Below are 24,388 nucleotides of genomic sequence, written 5' to 3' on the forward strand. Positions count from 1 at the left end.
ACTTGGAGTTCAAAGAGAAAAGCAACATTGGCTCTTCTGAGCCCACTCCTTTCTTTGGGAAACTTACTATGCCTTTACTTCCTGCTTCCTCTCTCCACTTACTGCTCTTTGTTGTAAATTGGAGTTTTAAATCCAGATTATTAAACAATTATCATTTTTACATTGGACAACATACAGCCTTTTAATGATAATTTGACATTTACATTAATTTTTTGTCCAAATGTTAACTAGACTGTATTTCACTAACTACTTTCTTTTATAATATCAATTTTTCTTTTCTTGAATTTTTGCTTTCATTTTCAGTTATATATATACTCTAGATGTTTTTTTCATGAAGAGTACATAAGTGTTTTAATTTCAGAATATTTAAATTTCTGAAATTTCTTTTTGTCTTTGAAGATAACTACTTGAATAGATGTGATATACTTTTTTCCCTCAAAATTCGGTTCATAAAGATTGAGACCAATCTGATATTTGCTCTTTCGCACATCACTTTTATTTCTGATTGTTTTCTTGCATATTTTTTCACAAGTCTTGAACTTCAAAATTTTATCTAGGTTACATCTAAATAATTTTGCCTAGTACTCTTTTAGGCTTTGGGATTTGCAAAAATGAATTCTTCATCTTAAGACATTGGCTTCTAATTTTAAACAGTTATTTCTTCTCTCTCTTCTCCGTTTTTACATCTGACATAGATAAAATTCTAATCTCTCCATATATCTTACCCTTTCTTTCATTAAATTAGCCTGTTAATCAATTTCTCCTGAATTTGTGGGAGAATATTTTGAATTCTACAATCTTATTTCTATAATCCTGATTACATTTTTTTAAGTTTATTTATTTTAAGAGAGAGAGAGAGAGGGGAAGTGAGTGGGGAGGGGAAGCGAGAGAAAGGGAGAGAGAATCCCAAGCAGGCTCTGCACCACCAGTGCAGAGCCCCATGTGAGGCGTGAGCTCACAAACCTCGAGATATGACCTGAGCTGAAATCAAAGAGTTGGTCTGAGCCACCCAGGTGCCCTGTAATCCATTTTAGAAGGATCTGATCAGTTACTCCTTATATCCATCATGGTGTTTTCACTGCATGTTTTTATTACAGTGTGTGTTGTTTTCTTCATTTTTTTTGACATCAGGCTATTGTGACTTTTTAAAAAAATTTTTTTTTTTTAGATAGAGAGCACGCACACGTGCACAAGAGGGGAGAAGAGTTGGAGGGAGGGAGGGAGAGAGAGAGAGAGAGAGAATATCTTAAGCAGGCTCCACACCCAACTCAGGGCTTGATCTCAAGATTGTGAGATTATAATCAAAATCAAAAGATTATAAGCCAAAATCAAAAGTTGGACACTTAACCGAGTGAACCACCCAGGCACCCCATGACTTCTTAAGGGTCTGTTGTGGTTTCATGTATGTGTGAACATTTTTCTCAACTCATCTTTTGAGAATGTGTATTGGGAAATGCCTAAAATTCTTGTTTCTGGTGGTCACATATTTCAAACATATTTCATACTTGCTCTGATTCCTCAGGTGGTTCCTTCTCCTTAATTTGATTTATTTTATAACTTTACATGTTTGCTGATTTTTTCCCCCTGTTTGCTTTTCCTACAGAAGAATGTCAATACCTGTGATCTGCTGGGAGTTGAAGTGGGTCTAATGGAGGGAATATGGATCCTTGTTTAAATATTTCAGACATAAATAAAGAAGAAAGAGAAAATGAAAATGTTAGGTTGTCTTGAGCTTTAAGCTACCAATTAGTTTAAAGATTTAGCATCCTAGTAGGGAAAGAGTCGGAGCTAGAACCAGCATTTATTTCCATGTTTGTTGTGGCAATCAGACTTCAATACGGGCAATTCCATATTTTTATGTGTGGCAAAATGAGCTAGTCATGGCAGTGCCCCTGTACAAGGGCAAGCATAGTAGTCCCCTAGATGGGAGCTAGGAGGAGTAAGTCCCTCCCAGAGTCCTGTCTTGATGTGGTCTCTAGCACCCATGGTTTTTCTAAAGGCTCAGATGGGAGTTAAATGTGATGTACGATGACCCCACAAGACCACTTTTGCCTCCCTCAATTGCTTATCCTTCTCAGTTGGTTCTGTTGAGCTCTCTTCCACTTACTTGTTAAGTAAATTCATCCAGCACATAAGAGAAGTCATGGGAATGGTCAGCCTTCCCTTCCGTCTAGTTTCCTTTGCATACATCAGTGTTTCTTGTGTGAAGATGTCATATACTTTTCATACTATTAAAAATTTTTAAGTAATCTACATTGGCATTGGGAATGGGATATGCCCAGATTTCCACCTTAACTGGCAATCTAACAAAGGAGATAATAAACTAAATGTATGGGTTTAGAAGGTGGCAGTTCTATGCTGCTGGGAGATTGTTGTATGTTTGTTGCCGGCATAGCTTCTTCAACAGGCCAGTGCTTGGTCCTTTCTCCAGTTGGGCTGTGTAGATCCTGCCTTTGTAACCATTTGCACTGTAACCTTTGCAGTGTAACCATTGTAGCTTACTTTATTAATTTAGGGTACAAATATGGTCATATCACCTTAATTTTGTCAGGTTAATTATTTCAGACCCCAGATATTCTAGTAGAAAGATGTCCCGTGTTTTTCCAAAGGCTTACCAAAGGCTTACCTTCTTGAAATTAAGGTTATTTCTTCTTCTAATGCCAGAATTAGAGGGAAACGAGAAGTCTTGGACATTGCTTTCTATTAACTCCTAGCACTGCTGTTGAAGCTGGGTGCTCTAGTATCCCATGAATATTGATGTTTCCCTTTGCAATATGACAGTGGTCCAGACTCATGTGCCAACCACTGTGGTGCCTTATGGTTGAGCTCCAAGATCATTCTTAAGTCCATACTCATATGTTCTTTAGTCTATAGTCAAATGTCCTCTAAACACAACATTGTGCTTGGATGTCTGGGTCCTGAGAGACTTCTAGGTCTGCATTGTTATTTCCATGCCCCCTGACTTCTGAATCTCAGGCCTTTGAGCTCGGATTGCTAACCTTTCCACAGAGAGTTTTATTCTAGAGGGCTTGCCTTTTTTTCCTGTGGGTCTTATTCTGGACCACCCTGGTCTGCCATCATTGATCTTCCTGACTTTGAATCAGGGAACAGGGTTTGAGTGTATCAGACCCTTCTGCAGATTGGTTCACCTTTTCTCCTAGAAACCAGCCCAGTTGCCAATGGGTATTATAAGGGGTTTGACTTAGTAAGGCACAAATGTTTCTATTATATTCTTCTGCCAGAGCAGAGGTACATGCTCATCTTTTATAAGAGAGATGACTCAAATGAGTCTTTGAAGAACAGATGTCTAGTTCAAAGTGCTCCTCTGCCCCTGCCTATATTGAAAAGCAGTGACTTTCAGTGACAGTGCTTCAAGTGACAGTAACTATTAATACAAAAGCAAGTGTAATCATTATATTTCTTGCTATTCTTTCATCATTCTGTTTATTTTAGAAGACAGCATGACTATTGAAGGTATATTGAGTCACAGTATTTGAAATGGCAGACGGGTACTAAGTGTGTCAGCTGGAACACAAACCCAGGCCTGGCTCAGTCCCTGGTAGTAACAGAGTTCTTACCACCATACTCTATATTGCTGGAAGTCTTAGTTATTGGCATTGAACAGTATTAATTACATGTGCATGAAAAAAGACTGGGTGACATTAGGCAGGTGTGACCATAAAAACTGCTCTTTCAGTGAATTTAATTGTCTCCCACTATTGGTTTGAATTGGTTGTGAACACACTGATAGAAGGTAATCAAAGAGCTGAATGAACCTGGCAGTTGTAAACGGAAGCACAGGGTCCCCATCAGGCCAGTACAGAAGTGAATGCGTCCATTGTTTTTAATAGGCCAAATATTTCTCTCTTGTTCCCTAGGAGGCAATTGGAAGAGACATGCTGATAGCTCCCCTTGGGGCATTAACTGGAATCAAATTAGTGAAGTGAAGCTTAAGTTGGTCATTTTATCCCCAGTTCACAAAAACAGGAAGTGAATGGTAGTGGGAACAAAGACATTTTCTAGTTCATCAAAGATTACAAATTGTATTAGTGAGGTATTTTCATTGTAGGAATTATGGGCATAGCAATGTAAAAGTATCACTTCTGATAAATTCCCATTTTTCTGTTGTGGTTCTTTTATAAAGCAAGTCTTTCCACTGTAATGGATATCTTAATAACCGACATGGACATCTCTCCTTGCCTTGGTTACTGATTCCTCAGTGACATAGTTCCATAATCTACATTTAGTTTGTGCTTTATAGGTGATAAACACAGCTGCCCTGTCTCCAGGACATGGATAGCATCTATGAAAGTGAAGTGTGACACCCTCATGAACTTCTGGCCCATATGGTTTTTTTTCCCCCCTAATGTTTCAAGTTTTTATTTAAATTCTAGTTATTTAACATATAGTTTAATATTAGTTTCAGGAGTAGAACTTAGTGATTCATCATTTACATATAACAGCCAGTGCTCATCACAACCAATGTCCTTAATACCCATCATGCATTTAGCCCATCCCCCTGCCCATTTCCCCTCCAGCAACCCTCAGTTTGTTCTCTGTAGTTAAGAGTCTCTCTCGTGGTTTGCCTCCCTATCTTTTTTCTTTCACCTATGTTGATCTGTTTTGTTCCCTAAATTCCACATATCAGTGAAATCATGTTAGTTTTCTTTCTCTGACTTATTTTGTTTAACATAATACTCTCTAGCTCCATCCATGTCATTGCAAATGGCAAGATTTCATTCTTTTTGATGGCTGAGTAATAGTCTAGTGTGTGTGTGTGTGTGTGTGTGTGTGTGTATTCATACATACATACATACATATCACATCTTTTTTATTCGTTCATCGGTCAGTGAACATTTGGGCTCTTTCCATAGTTTGGCTGTTGATGATAATGCTGTTATAAACATTGGGATGCATGTGCCCCTTTGAATCAGTATTTTTGTATCCTTTGTGGTGGATATGTTTTGAGTGCGGTATGGTCATAACATAAGTTTCAAGACATCATTTGAGGAGTCAAAGAAAAAAAAAACTGAACTATCCCGTATGCTCCATTGATGTTTTCCTAAGATAAAAACAGAAAAGTTGGAATATCCTAAATCAGAAAAGAAGTTCTTGGGCAATAGGAACCAGTAGGGGATACTTCCATTCTTGGGGTTTAGAGATGTTTGATGGACATTTCCTGGAGGATCAAGTTGTACCTGTAAGTAAACCTCTAAGGATCTGTGTACACAGAAACCCGAGGAAAGAAGAAACAAGGGGAGGCTGTTAGTGCTTCAGTGCACTGTGCTTTTCTTTTCATCCACTAAATTACAAATTTAATGAAGTTACTTAAATTCCTGTGAAGTCAAATAAGAGTTCAGTGTATTTTCAATTGAATTATCCAGATTGACTATTGACATGTACAATATTTAATTTAATTTATTGCTCCTTACATAGTTATGGACACTCAGTATAAATGAAAACAATGAATCTGGTTGCATTTTTAAAGCAGTAGCCTCACGTGGGAATATGAACAATAAATGGATGTGGCAGCTTTCAAAAGGAAAGAAACTTTTTAAAAATGTGTATCCTATTTTATATCATAACTATTTGATTGATATATATATATATATATATATATATATATATATATATATATATAGTTGAGCAACTATTTGGTTTTAGAGCTATTCTCATGTTCCTGGCCTTGTGCTGGGGTCTGAGGTTCCCGAAATTAAATAAAATAGTCTCTTGATTTCAGAAAAAGCTCATTGCCCTTTATTGGAATGTTGAATTGTTTATTTTTAGTGAATGAAATGTGTCTTAAACCTTAATGCAGACAGTGAATTAAGGTTCTGTGTGATAACTTATTTTGTAAAAAGGGATTATTTTTGTAAAAAGGAAACTTACTATAAATGGATCTTTTATATCCTGTTTCTTAAAGCGGGGGCCTGTCTCTAATGTAGCTGCCTCTTAAAACAGGTATCTAAAATAAAAAGAAGGGGGGACTTGAGGCTTGCTGAGCTTTAAGTATTTTGGCTACTTACCTCCCACTTTTCCCCATTTCAACCCTCCGCTTCAGGGGCTACTTCCCCTCCCTGTTTTCACACACCTTATTCTCACCTTCCTTGATAATTTGCTGAGTATGTTCCTTATACCCAGAATTTCTTATTTTCTCTGATAATCCAAACGTTTCACTGATTTTAAGATGTGATTCAACTCTCTCTTCTTCCTTAAAGCGTTTCCTACCCTTAGTCAGAACTCTTTTTTTATCATTGAATTCTGGGAACAATGTCAGGCCAATTAGCACTTGATCAGTTTCTAGTGTTATAATAATATTAATGATAACAAAAACAAGAACAACTTTTACTAAGTGCTTACTGGGTGCCAGTGTTACCACCATCTAAAGACACAGGTGCTATTATTATCTTCATTTTATAGATGAGAACGTTAAAGCATGGAGAACTGAGTAACTTAATCAAGGTCGCACAGCTGGAAACTGGTAAGACCCAGACTATTTGACTTTGGAGCCTGAGCTTCTACTCAGTGGTGTTTTCCAGTGTGTGGTTGCCTGACCATGTGGATTAGTTAGAATCACCTATTTGGATACTGTTAAAAATGCAGCACTCAGTTACTAAAGTTACTCAGTTCAGTTACTGAACACACCCCAGAAATACTGTCTTGTTGGAGTCCCTGGGTCTAGGTCTGCAGCCTGGAAATCTGCATCCTTAAAGTTCCTGAATAATTTTTACAAACTGTATTTTGAAAACCACTGCACATAACTGACTTTTCATTTTTATCTCTAATCAGACTGTAAACTTTACTTTTTATTTTTAAAATTTTAATTTCAGTATGGTTAACATACAGTGTTATATTAGTTTCAGGTGTACAATATAGTGATTCGACAATTCCATACATTACTCATTGCTCATCATGATAACTGTACTCTTAACCCCCTTCACCTCTTTCACCCATCCCCACCCACCTCCTTTCTGGCAACTACCAGTTTGTTCTCTATAGTTAGAGTCTGTTTCTTGGTTTGTCTCTCTCCCTTTTTTTCTTCCTTTGGCTCATTTGTTTTGCTTCTTAAATTCCACATGTGAGTGAAATCATATGGTATTTGTCTTTCTCTGACTCATTTTGCTTAGCTTTACACTCTCTAGCTCCATCCAGGTTGTTGCAAATGGTAAGATTTCATTCTTTTTTTGTGGCTATCTATATCTGTATCTATCTATGTCTCTGTATCTATCTATCTATCCACCACATTTTTCTTATCGATTCATCTATCGATGGACACTTGGGCTGCTACCATAATTTGGCTACTGTATATAATGCTGCTATAAACAGAGGGGTGCATGTATCCCTTTGAATTAGTGTTTTTATATTTTTTGGGTAAATATCCAGTACAGACTGTAAACTTCTTGAGGTCAGAGATTATGTTATCTACTACCTTCTGAATCCCAAAGTCTGCAATAGATATTTAGACATTTACTATATGCTTTCTCACTACTTGCATTTTTGATTTAGAAAGCAAAATTAAATGTATTCATATAGCAGTGGGAAAGACTCAATATGGTGGGACTTCCAATTAAAGCTTCGAGTAAAAATCAGAGGCACCTGGGTAGCTCAATCAGTTGAGCTCAACTCAAACTCTTGAGCTCAAAACTCAGTTGAGCTCAAACTCTTGATTTCAGCTTGGTCATGATCCCAGGGTCGTGGGATTGAGCCCTGTGTCGGGCTCTGTGCTGAGCATGGAGCCTGCTTAAGAGTCTCTCTCTCTCTGTCTCTCTCTCTCTCTCTCCCTCCCTTTCTCTCTCCCTCTCCCTCTCCCTCTCTCCTTCCCTCTGCCTCTCTCCTCCCCTCTGCCTCTCTCCTCAGCTTGTGTGCTTTCTCTCTCTAAAATAAAAAAAAATATAAAGCATCCAGTAATAATCAAAGGTCCCACAGAGTTAGAACCCACAGAGTTAGGGTCAATCTCATGAAGACCTCTCAGTTTCTCACACTCACTCACTGCATCCTTATTTCCTGCTTCAGTTTGCCTGCCTTTAAATTTGAGGAGACTTTAATAATAAAAAACAGAGATATTGGTGGGAGTTAATAATTATAATTAGAATATAGAATTTTAAAAGACTGGGATGCCTGGGTGGCTCAGTTGGTTAAGTGTGTGACTTTGACTCTGGTCGTGATCTCATGGTTTGTAAGTGTGAGCACTGCATTGGGCTCTCTGCTGTCAGTGTGCAGCCTGCTTCGGATTCTCTGTCCCCCTCTTTTTCTGCCCCCTCCCCCGCTCCTGCTTTCTCTCTCAAAAATAAATAAATATTAAAGAAAAAGTTTAAAAGTGATTAGGCTAACATAACATTTAGAAGTTTAAGATAATAAATGAAACTGTCTTACTATTGGAATGAGATCATACAGGAGCTTGAAAAGCCCACTTCCAATCCATTGTGACCGAACTTCCACATCAGTTCAATTAGGTAGATATTAAGGAGCCACACAGAGTTTACCTATACCCTCTGACTACTCTTTTTTTTTAATGCTTTATTTATTTTTAAAAGATAGAGACAGAGCATGAGTGGGAATGGGGCAGAGAGAGGGAGACACAGAACCCGAAGCAGGCTCCAGGCTCCGAGCTGGCAGCACAGAGCTGGATGCAGGGCTCGAACTCATGAACCGCGAGATCATGACCTGAGCTGAAGTCGGATGCCCAACCGACTGAGCCACCCAGGCGCCCCTACTCTTGATAATTGTTGGTAAGCCACTAGTGGCCTGTCGTTGTTGTGTGGTAATAGGGTGCTCTCCTTCCCCATACCATTTGGTCCACCATCTTAGATGTCATCCAATCCAGGCTCCTAGTTTAAAAACAAGCTATGTGAATTCCTAAGATCAAGCTAGGATTTTAACCCAGACCTTAATATTCCAAATTCAGTGTTCTCCCACTGCATCATGCTGTCTCCTTTCATTACATGTTATTGAACATGTTAGCCAAAGAAGATCAATGACACAGAAAAGAGACTTATTTTGTTACCTGCTCATTTTTGTTAGCTAGTCTCTCATGTGGCATCAGCTACTGAAGGACCATTGACAGTGTTCTAACCACTTAAATCTTACCCACTGACAATCAAAATTATGACAGTCCAAACCTACCTACCTTTTTCTGTCTCTCCCTACCACCCCTCCCTTCCTTCCTTCCTATATATTTTTTCCAAACCTTTATTTTTAATCTGAATGCCAGCCATACCACTAGGTACTTGTTACTATTAAACTTTAGCAGTTGGCTAATGTGCAGTTAATAAGTTAAACTTCGTGGGCTACTATCCAGCCTAAGTGTGTTGACAATTGTTATCAAAATTTTGCTTAAGGAATAGTTTTGGAAAAACTAATGAAAAATATGAACATCATCTACCATACTCTAATGAGGATGGAAAACATCTAATATCTATTTAGAGATACAGTGGATTAAGGATAGATTGTGAACAGAGTCAGCACCTTTGTCTTTCTGGAAGTCGTTTGTTTTGCCATCACATGTCTGCCTATCACCTGCCTATAAATATGTTTTTAGATTGCCTGCCCTGAAAGGAGTAGTTTAAACTTTGTTGGAATATGTAATTAAATAATCTCTTAAGGAGATACTCTAAAAAGCTTCTCTTTTCCTTAGATGAATTAAGCCAATGTACATGAATTGTTGAAGCCCATCCAAATGAAATATGAATTCGGCAGCCTCCTTCCTTTAATGGCCTTCTGCCCAAAATAAAACTGGCCAGCAAGCAATATTTATCTTAGCAATGCTGCCATTTCATATCACAAAGTGACCGTGTAGTCTCATAAACATAGTCCAAAAGTGCTGACTTTTAAAGGCAGTTGATTTTTTACTTGCTACTGTTTTATAGCTTTGCATAAAATGCTAATGCCATGACATTTGTAGAACTATTAAATCATTTTAATGAAAGAGTAACAGTTATACAACTAATTCATTTGAGTGCATTTCCCTTGCAGAATCCTTTAGTGGTTGATTGTAATGGGAAAGAGTTTTTTTTTTTTTTTTTTTTTTAAGCTCCATAATTTTCTCACATGGAACCAAATCCCATTATTTTGGTGTAGTTTGTAACCCAAGTCTAATGGAACCAAATTCATCGACAGAATTTGTTGTCCCAAATCTGAGCTCATTTGCCTCATGGCCCCACTTAATTTGATCTATAGTCTAGGCAAGCCAAGTCTGCTTTTCTTGAGAAATACAGCGTTCTGTTTCCCTTTTATGTGTTTAGGGGTAAATATGTAGTCATGGATTTTAGCTACTGAAAAATGAGCTCAATTGCCATACGCCAAATCAAGGAGATTATTTGGGCTTTAAAAATTATCTTGTGATCACGTAAGATGACAGCTGGTATTGATTCTTGTCCTAAGCCCACATTTCTTTGTTAATGACCATCCCATGCAGCATATGCTATCGTACCTGGGCCTCTGTAGAAGGAAATGGCTGGAAAATGCTGGAGACATTAAGCACTGTGAGCAGTAGAATTGGATCTGTATTCCCAAATAGATCACCACTGTTATCAACCTGCAGCTTTCTTTTAGAATAGAAATGATTCTTATCTCTGTGTTCTGTGTTTTCAGACAAAGGCCCCATTTATAGATAATTCTTATTTCTTGAACAGAAGTATTCTTTTAGAAACATTGTATTTCCTGATGCCCTCAATTGCTTGGGAGAACAGAGAGTTATAATAAACTTCATTGTCAACATATTTTTTTTTTGCCCTTACAAATAGGTATATTCTTGTGAAATGTAGGAGCCTGCATTTACTTTGCTTACCCTGACTATAAATTTTTCTTTACTTTCCATAGTTTTGATTTTCTTCTGGAACAGCTAATCTCATCATTGTTCTACTATGAGTTTAAGGATTTTGCTGCTAAAATGTTCAACCATTTAGTCATATCTTTTTCTTCACCCCAGGCTTTTCTTGAGCATAGATATAAAATATTGTGGAGAGATGTGGAAACCAGAATGTATTCCCTTAGGATGAATGGATTCTTTATGAAGCCTAGTAGAACAACAGTGCTTGTATGTATTTTATCTAGTGTTGATTAAGCATTTTGGGACAAAGTTTTCTGCTAAAATAATGCCTATACAATATCACTCCAAGAATATAACATGAAATTGATTCACTGATGTTTGGTACTTTTATCAGTCACACAATATTATTGATTTGATTAAACACATCTGTTTAGGCTCTTGTGGGCAGGTTTCTTTACTGTATTTCCTTATTCACAATGAAAGGGCTAGAGTTTCTTTTTGTATTTATATAGGTGCTGATTGAATGTGTGTAATTCTATGATTATTTTTCAGCTAGATCATCAGAATACAAATTTTGTCTGTTAAAATGTCACATATTTGGGTTAATGTCTTACTGTTTTTATAAGCTGTAGTAAAAATTAAACAAAAATCACTTTATCACTTAATTCTATGTGTCATTAACTGTACATTAAACCCCAGGGTCTGATACTACTAATAGCAACTAACAATTATGAAATGACTGAAAGTTGATAAAACACTTTCACAAATATTTGATCCTCACAACTCTGTAAGGTGCATTTGTAATTCCAGCTTTCCTGTTGAGAATACGGAGGTTTCCAAGCATATAATAAACTGGATATTTATTTTTTCTTTTCCAGCTTTGTTGAGGTGTAACTGACAGATAATATTGAATATAAAGTGTACATGTGATGATTTGATATACATGTACTTTGTGAAATGATTGCTATAGTCAGGGTAATTAACATGTATGTTTGCTGCTGATCAGTGTAATAGAAGAGGCCTTTTACTATATGTCACTGAGTAACTTGAAGAATTACATCTAAATTGTTACCAGGAAATAAGGATGAATGTAAAGACTTAATTTGCATAGGGTGATTTTGGCCACAACAGGTTTAGTGTGTTTCCAGAACCTTGTCATACAGGTTGGCTGCATAATATCAACGATAGATTTGGTTTCCATGAACTCAGATGCATTTTATTTGACAACTGTGCCATTGCCAGGCCAGCATCAGCCCATAAAAAGGCCAGGATTCTGTAAACAAGATAGAAGTTAAGCAAGTACATCTGAGAGGAAAGCATTATAGGACAAGAGAGCCTGGAAAGACCATTATCACTTTCTTGTTCTTCCAAGAAGACTTGAATAGAGTAGCTGGTTGTCAGTATGGTGTATTTGAGTACAGAAAACCTTTCCTACTTTTCAGTATCTCTCCTTTAAGCATGATCTGTCCCCTTCTCTCTTACCTATTTCAAATATAAGACTTGCTCTCTTGGGTATTATTCATTTGGTTAAAGGCTCTACAGTTACTTTTGTAGTCAGTGACACATCTTTTCATGTGCAGACAAATTTAGTCTTCTCCAGGTTTCCTTTTAGACATTTTCCCTGGGTGATTTTGTACATTCCCAAGTATTCAAACATTACTAATATACTGGACCCTCAATTTATAGCACAAGCTCATTCTTATGTTCTAGGCTTTTTGGTTTTTTGTTTTTTCAAATTTGAATCCAATTTGTAATCTTGTTCCCCAAATCTTGTTTCTTTGTCTTCATTAATGGCACTCCCATCTCATCACCCTCTGTTGCATAAGTTAGGAACCTCTTTGTTTCTTTTCCTCTGTGTAAAATAGGTTAGTAAGTTGTGCTGATTTCTCCCCTCAAAAACTCCAGAAACTGCCTTTTCCTCTCTATCCCTGTGACCACTGCCCTGCTTTAGCTCATCATGATCTTCTGTGTGGATTGTTGTAACTGATCTTTGATGGGTCTGTTATCTGTGCTGTAGTTCTCTCCTTCCAGTCCTTCCTATGCATCGTTATCACTGATTTTATAAAACTGATCATGCCTCTCTGCTTGATTAAAACCTTTGAATGTGTTCCTTTAAGGTCACATTCCCTAAGGGTTATAGTCAAAGACTTCACTGTCTGATTACAGTTTGACAACTATATACATTTATATTTATGCACTCATTTATATTTATATATAATATACAAATATGTATACATATGTGAATATATGTATATACAGGCATATGTATGTGAGCACTTGTGTATGTATACATGCTTATAGTCTAGCTTCGTTTTTGCTATTTCCTACCATATTGCCTATATCTGAACACACTGGACAACCCAAAAGTCCTCAAGTACAATGTGTATTTTCAAGCCTGCTTGTCTTTGCTCATGCTGTACCCCCTGTTTGGAACGTCCTTCATCCTGTATGATAATGTTCTATTTATGCTCTACAATCAAGCTCAAATGTCATCTCCCTTGTGAAACCTCTCTTGACTGTTCCTTCTCAATTACCTGTGCAGCCATTTGCTCTCAGGTGGAATTAATCTTTGTGAGTTTTTCCCCCCTGCTGTAGAATGGACTTAAGTATTGCATTTAGAATGGATTCAGTCATTGCAGTTCTCCTTATACTATAAATGTGTCCTCTCCTGAAGGAGGGAAATAATCAATGTTTGTTCATGAGGCTTGGTCAATGGTCTTATTAACCTTAGCCCCTCAGATGCTGTCTGGTTTCTCCTTATCTGAATCTGTCACATCGCTTTCATTCTCAGACTCCTGTAGTTAACCACTATAGCCTGGATAAAACTATGCCAAAGCTGGGGAAGGAAATGGTTCAGTAATCCAGGCTCCTCAGGCAAAATTACTCAGTTTCTATGAATTCCTTATTTCTCAGATTTAATGTTACTGGTTTTCTGACCCTGTGCCTGACCTGACTTTAGATAGCTGAACCTGTGCTGTTAGCCACCTGCCTAGTTGTTTTCTCCTGTCAATTAGCTGCCATCTGAATCCCTGGGTACTGGACTGCTGCCATCTGTACCTGCCATATCCTTTGGCTGTGTGCCAAACTGTCCAACCTTCTGTGCTTTTGTGGTCATCTGAAATTCTTCACCTTAACCCTCCTTGTTCTGACCAGGGACCTCTAGCTTCCAATCTTGGGAACCAAACTGATAATTTGTTATCTTTGAGGGGGAATGTACTAAAGCACTTATAATTAGAATATATTGTGGATTTGTTTTTGTTTTTGCTTTGGGGAGATTGGAAATAGAGAATATGACTGAGAAAATAAAATCCTGGACACTTTTGATAGGCACAAAAATGGAAATGGGAAAGGTTTAGAATTTAGGGAACTCTCTGTGGGCATGTGTGGGTGACACATGACAATAGTAGGATATCTAGGGTGAGGTACCACAGAAGAGGTAAAGAATCAGCAAAGACAACTTCAACTATTTCAGCATTTGGCGTAGGCCTGGACTGAGTTCTAGCTGTATGTGTCTTCATTATGAAAAGAAAACAAGACTGTCTTACAACTGTGGTACATATAAATTCAACCTTTTTAAGCTGGGACTAGGTATAATAATTTAAATACACAATAGAAGCCCAGTATATCTCTTTGCACGTAGCATTACACCTTCCAGGACCTCACATTGAAAACTATTATTGAAAAAAAAAAAGATTTCATTGGAATGTTCCATTTCACAGAAAAATTCAAATTTAATTGCATAAATTCATCATTATGCAATTTATTATTGAAGTGTTGTTTACAGTGGGGCAGTGTCCTCCCTTTATAGTGGTAGGATTAAGCATTCAAAGATTTACAGTGAAATGATGAAACTCAGGTAGGCATGGTTTTGGTATCCTAGATATCCAGAAATACTGGGTTTTCAGGGAAGCAATAAAATCTGTTCAGCAGGGCACAGGCTAGGGGCTGGGAAGAAGTTGTCCAGTGATAGAGGGCTGGCCTGGAGTAAACACCTGGGCTACTCAAATATAATATTCTCAAGTTCATTCTGGGAGGAAAAGGTGGGTAGAACTCTGTGTGATCCAAAATCAATGCAAAGTGACCACTTCCAAATGATCACTGTTTTGGGAAATCCTCCCATATCTACATGGAGAAATTGGAGATAAATTCAGACCCTAAGGGAAGAGCCTATAATGAACTAGAATCTAAGAGGCAGGTTGGTGCAGTGGAAGGAGAACTGTTTCTTACCTGCAGTGTGACCTTGAGTAAGTTTTTTTAAAGTATTTTATTTTATTTTAGAGTGCATGCACGTGTAACCTGGAGAGAGGGGCAGAAGAAGAGAGAGAGAGAATCCCAAGCAGGCTACGCCTTCAGCATGGAGCCTGACATAGGGCTCGATCCCACAACCTTGGGATCATGACCCGAGTAGAAATCAAGAGTTGGATGCTCAACTGACTGAGCTGTGCAGGTGCCCCTTGGGTAAGTTTTGTAAACTCCCTAAGCATCAGTTTTCTTATCTATAAGATGATGATAATAGCACCTTATCTAAAGATCATGTATTAAATATATGAAGAACTTAGAACAGTGCCTTGTTAATAGCAGATTCTCAGTAAATCATTCACTATTCACATCACCTAGCCATCCTGAGGTCTTTTTATTGAGCCTGGAATTCAAAGTCACCTTCATTTAATAGGACTCTAGCCAAAAATAATGGAAATGTGGGCAGAGCTCCAGTCCTAGAAAAAGGGCTACAGTTACAGAAAGTAGAATAAGAATGAATGGGACAGACATATGTGGGCTGCAGTTGCCTAAGGCTTTCATGGTGTACTACTGATTTTTGTTTCTGGTTAGCAAAATGAAGGAATCAGAAAATATTTCACCATAAAAAGATAATTCATATAACTTATTAATGCCAATGTGCATAGGCGATGATCTTAACAAAAACAACAATTGTCACAAATTGCCAAGTCATTCTTGGAGGTTATGTTTCTTAGCCCTAGAGTGGGGAGAACTATCATTTTACACCCCATAAGTAATATTGTCTTGTTCTTCTTGCCAGGAATGATAAAGCATCTTTTTTCCGTTTAATGCTATTACTATTTTTGGCAACCTCATGTCCCATTAGCTTCTTTTCATTTTAAATTTAAATTTTAGTTAAAATACAGGGAAATACTGGTTTCAGGAGTAGAATTCAGTGATTCATCACTTAACATACAACACCCAGTACTCCTCACAAGTGCCCTCCTTAATACCCATCACTCATCTAGCCCATCTAGATCAAACCTCAGTTTGTTCTCTGTCGTTAAGAGTCTCTTGTGGCTTGCTTCTCTCCCTCTCTCTCTCTTTTTTCCTCTTCTCATGTTCATCTGTTTTGTTTCTTAAATTCCACATATGAATGAAGTCATATGGTATTTGTCTTTCTCTGATTGACTTATTTTGCTTACCATAACACATTCTGGCTCCAATCTGTCATCACAAATGGAAAGATTTCATTCTTTTGATGGCTGAGTGATATTCCATTGCATGTATGTATATATGTGTATATATGTACATATATGTATGTATATATGTGCATATATGTATGCATATGTGTATATATGTGTATATACATACATGTATACATACACCACATTTTCTTTATCCATTCATTAGTTGATGGATATTTGGGCTGTCTCCATAGTTTGGCTGTTGTTGATAGTGCTGCTATAAACACTGGGGTGCATATAGGCCTTCAAATAAGTGTTTTTGTATCCTTTGGGTAAATACCTAGTAATGCAATTTCTGGGTCATAGGGTGGTTCTGTTTTTAGTTTTTTGAGGAACTTCTAGTCTGTTCTCCAGTGGTTACACCAGTTTGCATTCCCACTGACAGTGCAAGAGTGTTCCTCTTTCTCTGCATCTTTGCCAACACCTGTTGTTTCTTGTGAATTTTAGCCATTCTGACAGGTGTGAGGTGGTATCTCATCATGGTTTTGATTTGCATTTCCCTGGTGATGAGTAATGTTGAGCATCTTTTCATGTCTGTTAGCCATCTGGATGTCTTTATAAAAATGTCTGTTCATGTCTTTTGCCCACTTCTTAACTAGGTTGTTTGTTTCTTAGATGTTGAGTTTGATAAGTTCTTCATAGATTTTGGATACTAACCCTTTACCAGATGTGTCATTTGCAAATATCTTCTCTCATTCTGTCAGTTGCCTTTTAGTTTTATTGATTGTTTCCTTCACTGTGCAGAAGATTTTTATCTTGTGAGGTCCCAATAGTTCATTTTTGTTTTTGTTTCCCTTGCCTACAGGGACATGTCTAGTAAGAAGTTGCTCCGACTGAGGTCAAAGAGTTTGCTGCCTGTGTTCTTCTCCACGATTTTGATGGTTTCCTGTCTCATATTTAGGTCTTTCATCCATTTTGAATTTATTTTTTGTGTATGGTGTAAGAAAGTGGTCCAGTTTCATTCTTCTGCATGTCACTCACTGTCCAGTTTTCCCAGCACCATTTGCTGAAGAGACTTTTTTCCATTGGATATTCTTTCCTGCTTTGTCAAAAGATTAGTCAGCCATACATTTGTGGGTCCATTTCTGGGTTCTCTATTCTATTACACTGATCTATTTGTCTGTTTTTGTGCCAGTACCATACTGTATTAATGATTACAGCTTTGTAATATAGCTTGAAATCTGGAATTGTGATGCCTCCAGTTTTGTTTTTCTTTTTCAGGATTTCTTTGGCTATTTGGGATCTTCTGTGGTTCCATACAAATTTTAGGATTTTTTTTCTAGTTCTGTGACAAATGCTGGTGTTACTTTGATGAAGATTCCACTGAATGTGTTGATTTATTTGAGTAGTATAGACACTTTAACAATGTTTGTTCTTTCAGTCCATGAGCATGGAATGCTTTTCCATTTGTTTGTGTCCTCTTTAATTTCTTTCGTAAGTGTTCTATAATTTTTAGAGTACAGATATTTTATCTCTTCTAGTTAGGTTTATTCTTAGGTATGTTTTAGTGCAACTGCAAATGGGACTGATTCCTTGATTTCTTTTTCTGCTGCTTCATTATTGGTGTGTAGTAATGCAATAGACATCTGCACATTGAATTTTATTTCCTGTGACTTTGATGAATGCTTGTATTAGTTTCTAGCAATTTTATGGTGGAGTCTTTTGGGTTTTCTACATAGAGTATCGTGTCATCTGCAAATAGTGAAAGTTTGACTTCTTCTTTGCCACTTTGGATGCCTTTGATTTCTTTTTGTTGTCTGATTGCTGAGGCTAAGATTTCCAGTACTATGTTAAATAGTATACATTAACCTCTATATGAAAGAGGACTAAAGTCTAGTGGCCAGGCTAAACTTAAGGGAGACAGTTAAAATCAGGACAACCAAAGAATGCCTTCCTTTATTTCCCTGGCAGAGTGCTTATGTGACTTGAGAGAACAGCCACGATGGGGTGATCTCAGGGGGAAGATAACAGGGATGAGCACAGAAATGAATGGGGTACTCCCCTGGGCTATGGATGCAGACCTCACAGGGATTATCAGTTATCAGTGGAAACGTGATCTCAGATCATAATGCGTTCGTGGTAATGCTGCCTATTGCTATACAAAAAGGCTGCCTTTTCCTATATAAATGAATGCAGGAATTAAGAAATCTAGAATCATTTATTTGTAAAGCAGTACACATTAGAATGTTTGTTGAACGCTTTATTAGAAAAAACTACACCTGAAACATTAGTGAAGTTTTGAAAGTTTCCATTTGCTTATTCTGTAAGGCATAATCGGGTGACTGAAGCATTCAGGGCAAAATAGCAGGTTTTATTTAGTAATAGCTTGTGGGCCAAATAGGGGTTGCTACCTGTTTCTGTATTGCCCAAGAACTGAGAATGGTTTTTACATTGTTATATGGTTGAAAACAAATTGGAAAGAATAATATTTCATGACACCTGAAAACCTTATGAACTGCAATGTTCAATGTCAGTAAATAAAGTTATATTGTAACACAGTTACATTAATTCATTTTCATGTTGTCTATGGCTATTTTTGTGCTACTTGACAAAACTGAGTGGTTGTAACAGAGACCTTATGGTAAAGCCTAAATATTTACTGTAAAGCCTAAAGCTTAAAATATTTACTATCTGGTTCTTTCTTTTTTCTTTTCTTTTCTTTCTTTTTTTTTTTTACATTCATTTTTGAGAGACAGAGACAGAGCGTGAGCGGGGGAGGGGCAGAGAGAGAGGGAGACACAGAATCTGAAGCAGGCTCCAGACTTCAAGCTGTCAGCGCAGAGCCTGATGCAGGGCTTGAACTCACGAGCTGTGAGATCATGACCTGAGCCAAAGTCAGACGCCTAACCGACTGAGCCACCCAGAAGCCCCACTATCTGTTTCTTTATTGAGCAAGTTTGCTAATCCTTGCTCTACATTTCAGTATAGCTAAAATAATATAACAAAACATAACTATATTACTCCCAGGTATAAAAAAATGTAGATCTTTAGAGTTTGAAGCACACTGGATGAAAAGGATTGACAAGTATCTACACTTATCAGTTGAGAAAATGTGAAATGACAATTTCTGACACATAGATCTTTTGACTTATGAATGAATAAAATGACTGTGGCTTTTGAGGCAGATAACATGCTTATGCTAAAATACTTAACTATGGTTTTTCATAATAGGAAAGAGGCTATGACCATGATAGAAACTGGATTATGATATGTATATAAGTAATATATCCTTATGCTGTTTATCAGAGATGATGATATGCTAATATTTCCTCTTTGAAATGTTGATGGAAACCTAGACTATGTGTAATTGCCCTATTAAATAATCATGGTGTTATTAGTATTAAGAAACAGTCAAGAATCAATTTCATGTGTTTTGTAAGCAATACATATATTCTCAGACTAAAAGGCAATTAGTTCTTTTCCTCAAATCTGTTGTATCAACAAGGAATATATTTTGCTGCAACTAGTGGATGGACAGCCTGGCATACAGAGGCTTAAGCAAAGAGGTATTTGTTTATCTTTTAACTTAACTGTGTTGTTAGCGACCTAAGCCTTGTCTATCTTTCCCCTTTACTGTTTGGTATGTTGCTTTGTAATTTCATGGCTGCACTAGGGCTGCTGCGGGGCTAGACATAACACCTATGTTCAGGGAAGAAAGAAAGTATCATGGGGAATGTATAAACCTAACCAGAATAACTAAAAGTTCCCAGAAGTTGCTGTCAGATCTGTTTATATCCCAATGGCTGGAATTGTGTCATGTGGCCACTCCTAGCTTTAAGAATTCTATTCTTCTTAAAGCTAGGAGTGAATTCTATTCTTCTTAAAGCTAGGAGTGAATTCTGTTCTTCTTAAAGCTGGGAGTGGGAATGCATTCAAACTTTAATGAAGGCAGGCAAGTGGGAATGGCTTTTGGGGGTATCTGCTGCATCCTCCAATAAATGTAAATAACCAACTGTGGAAACATTTTTTGAGAACAATCAGTCCACCTTTTTGTTTGTTTAAATACACTTTAAAAAGATACAGATATTCTAAAGGGCCAAAGCCAAAAGGGGAAGTGATTCAGCAAGCACCTGCTGACTTAGATATTAGTGATAACTATTTCAGAGAATATTATCCATTCATTTCCAAATTATCCCAAAGCATCATGTTTTCTATATTGTATAAGCATAGCTAGTAGTTATATGCATTTGGAGAGGAAAGAGGCATTGAATCATCTTTGTGACTTCTGCAAAGCAATTAAACATTTTGTGCAGAAACATTTCACATGAAACTGGGACTGGGTGTGAAAAACGTTCATCTGTTCCCATTTTAATCCTCAATCTACAATAAAAATGCAAATCACAGAATGTTGGAGCAAGTAGGAGGGCCTTCATAGACCTTTTGGTCCAAAGCCCTCATTTGTGATTCAAAATGGGCCTGATTGTGCCAGTCCTGTGAGAAGGTGTCTGTGTCTTACCCAGGATGACTAGACAGAGCTTCCTGCTTTGTTATTATTTCCTTAATGACTTCCCTGAGTTGATATCCAGTATGTAGGTCACTATTTTCCCTTTCCTGGGAACCCTCAAATGTACAGCAGATGGAAACTTATGGAGTGCCAGATAATCTTTCTGCTTTCATTGCTTCTCTGTATCCATTTGAATGGTGAGTGATTTAATTATGTCCAGATGTACGTTCTATTGCTGCTCTGGAGTAAGTTTTGAGGGGAGGAGTCTTTCTGTTTTATCTCTAATCTGATTCACAGTAAATTATGGATGCTGAAGAAATTTATGAGAGTATCCAGTGTAACCTCCTTGTTTTTTGGATGACAAGTAGAGTTCAATTTGAGTAATGTGTTCAGGGTCACAGCGATATTTAGTGCCAAAATTAAAAGTTGGTTCTGATTTCTAACCCAGTGTTCTTTTCATTATACCATGCTACAGAAAAAACTATTTTATTTAGGAAGTACATAAAAGCAAAGGCAGAATAAAACAAAATGAAAAAGGATCTTGAGATTTGAGACCGAGATAAAGAGCTATGTTCTTGTCTTTGACTTGCTCTTTTAAAAACAGCTTAATTGATCATCAGGGAAATATGAATCAAAATCACACCTGTCAGAATGGCTAAAATAAAAAAAAAAAAAAACACAAGAAACAAGTGCTGGCAAGGATGTGGAGAAAAAGGAATCCTTATGCACTGTTAGTGGGAATGCAAACTGGTGCAGCCACAGTGGAAAACAGTATGAAGGTTCCTCAAAAATTTAAAAATAGAATTACCATAGGATACAGTAATTCCACTAGTGGGTATTTACCCAAAAATATGAAAACACTAATTCGAAAAGATGCACCCCTATGTTTATTGCAGCATTACTTACAATAGCCAAGATATGGAATAAGCACAAGTGTCCATTGATAGATGAATGGATAAAGATGTAGTCTAGATATACCATGGAATATCACTCAGCTGTAAAAAAGAGTGAAATCTTGCCATTTGCAACAATATGGATGGAGCTAGAAAGTATAATGCTAAGTGAAATAAGTCAGTCAGAGAAAGGCATTACCCTCCCCATTTTCACTCTGCCTCTCTCTTTCTCAAAAATAAATAAACATTAAAATATAATGTGATTTTTATTACTGGCTACTCTTAAAATTTATCTTTTAAGATAAATTTATCTTTTAAGATAATTTGTCCTTTTTTTAATATTTGATTTTGTTGTTACTTGGTGTAATTTTTTCTCATTTCTTTTATATATTTTTTATTAAATTTTTTTTAACATTTGTTTATTTTTGAGACAAAGAGACAGAGCAGAGAGGGGGAGACACAGAATTGGAAGCAGGCTCCAGGCTCTGAGCTGTCAGCACAGAGCCCGATGCGGGGCTTGAACTCACAAACTGTGAGATCATGACTTGAGCTGATGTCAGACACTCAACCCACTGAGCCAACCAGGTGCCCCTCTCATTTCTCTTATTTGGAGTTTGTTGAGTTTCTTGGATCTGTGGGTTGATAGCTTTTTACCAAACTTGGAAAACTTTCAGCTACAATTTTTTCAGATATTTTTTGTCCTTTTTTTATTCCCCCTCTTTTTCAGGGCCCCCTGAAACACATGTATTAAGCCACTTGAATTTGTCCCACAGCTCACTGATACTATGTTGTTAAAATTCTCTTTTCTCTTTGTTTTTCTTTTGAATATTACTATGTCTTCAAGTTCACTGATGTTTTATTCTGCAGTTTCTCTTCTTCTTCTGTTAATCCCATCAGTGTGGGATTACACACAATACATGCTATTAATGTGTGTAAAATAGAATTTTTTTAGAAATTTCATTTGGGGCTTTTAAATATCTTCTATATCTCTACTTAACTTTCTGAATTTATGGGTTAGAGTTATAACTCTTTTAATGTCCTTGTCTACTAATGATAACCTGTTAATGCTAACGTGTCAGTTCTGATTTTTCTAACTATAGATCATAGTTTGCTGATTTTTTGTAGATTTGAAAAACTTTGATTGGATTCTAGGCATTGTGAAATTGTTTTGCAGGTTCTGGATATGCAGTGTATAATTTGTGGAGATATACTGGCTAAAGAAGCAGTGAAACTATCAAAACTTAAATATCATTTACATGCGGAATTTAGCAACATGTGCATTCATCAAGTATATGTGTAATTTGCACATGATGGTGATAGGAAGGAAGAATTAGCATATTTTTTCAGTTTAGTTGCCATCAAACATAATGAATTCTAAAATGTATAAAGCTATGGATAATTACATTGTCAAAAATGTGGTTTAGAGTTAAAGATTTACATATGAGTATCTTCTAATGGTGTAGCTGCAGTGATAAAAATATTCATTAGTTATTCAGATTATATTAATTTATGTTATAAGTTTATTTATTTTTTAAATAAACATGTTGACATCACACTATACCTACAAATTTTTAGCCTGCTTTAAGAGAGAATATGGTGGGGGTGCCTGGGTGGCTCAGTCGGTTAAGCGTCCGACTTCGGCTCAGGTCACGATCTCGCGGTATGTGAGTTCGAGCCCCGCATCGGGCTCTGTGCTGACTGCTCAGAGCCTGGAGCCCGTTTCAGATTCTGTGTCTCCCTCTCTCTCTGACCCTTCCCCGTTCATGCTCTGTCTCTCTCTGTCTCAAAAAAATAAATAAATGTTAAAAAAAAAAAAAAAAGAGAGAATATGGTGCTGTTGAGACCATATGGACTGAATAAATGACTGAACCCAGTTAAGGCCTCTATATGAACTTTTTAGATTCTGGTAGACAGGTGCAGAGATCTACTTATCTTGTAGCTACCCAAGACAAGTCTTCTAAGTTCCCTTAAAAGTGCTTTGTTTTAATCTGGGGTAGTCTGCCTCTTTCCTTGGTCTTTCCTGGCCTTCCATGTACAGGGCTAATTTATGAACTAACATTTATAGAGATAGTATAATATTCCACTGTAACTTTATCTTATTTAACCAGTCTTGTATTCACAAACAAGTGGAGCTGTTATATATGTATTCTTGTATAATTTATTAGGCTAGATTCCCATTAAGTTGGGGAATAAAGCCAAAGGATATAATACATTTTGTCAAATGTGCCTATACTCTCTCTTAGACAATGGGTGTTTCTCAGTTTTTTTTTTTTAATTTTGTAACGTTTATTTATTATTGAGAGAGAGAGACAGAGCATGAACATGGGAGGGGCGGAGAGATGGGGAGACACAGAATCTGAAGCAGGCCCCAGGCTCTGAGCTGTCAGCACAGAGCCCGACATGGGGCTCAAACTCACAAACCGAGAGATCATGACCTGAGCTGAAGTTGGATGCTGAACCAACTGAGCCACCCAGGTGCCCTTTACTCAGTTTGATCTTAACTGTGTTACAAGAAAAATTGATAGTTCATAACTATTATATCTGTGATCTTCATTAATAAGGGGTTTCCTTGCCTTTAATTTTAATGTTTATTAAGAATTTGTTTTCACTCTTTTATAGGATGTCTGATCATATGTTTTGCTTATCTTTAAACCGGAGTCATTGTACTTTTCATTTTGATTTGTATGAATTTTTAAACTATCTCTTGATCATTCATATTGTAAGTATTTTCTAAGTGTTTCATTTTTATGATGCCTTTCTTATATTTTTGCCATTTTTAAATTAGCATTAAATTAGTATTTTCCTTTGTGTTTTCAGG

At 36.9% G+C, this 24,388-nt stretch overlaps 1 long non-coding RNA gene across 2 annotated transcripts in view; it reads left to right on the forward strand.

The window, feature by feature from the left end:
• LOC144614050 (uncharacterized) overlaps positions 1 to 24,388 on the forward strand; it is a 254,684-nt gene that overhangs the window by 83,406 nt on the left and 146,890 nt on the right. For both annotated transcript variants that reach the window (XR_013551582.2, XR_013551581.1), the window contains exon 3: positions 15,047 to 15,226. This is a non-coding gene — a long non-coding RNA (uncharacterized LOC144614050). The remainder of the gene's footprint in view (positions 1 to 15,046; positions 15,227 to 24,388) is intronic.

Source organism: Panthera onca, chromosome D4, assembly GCF_046562875.1.
Source record: "Panthera onca isolate mPanOnc1 chromosome D4, mPanOnc1 haplotype 2, whole genome shotgun sequence".
NCBI lineage: Eukaryota > Metazoa > Chordata > Mammalia > Carnivora > Felidae > Panthera > Panthera onca.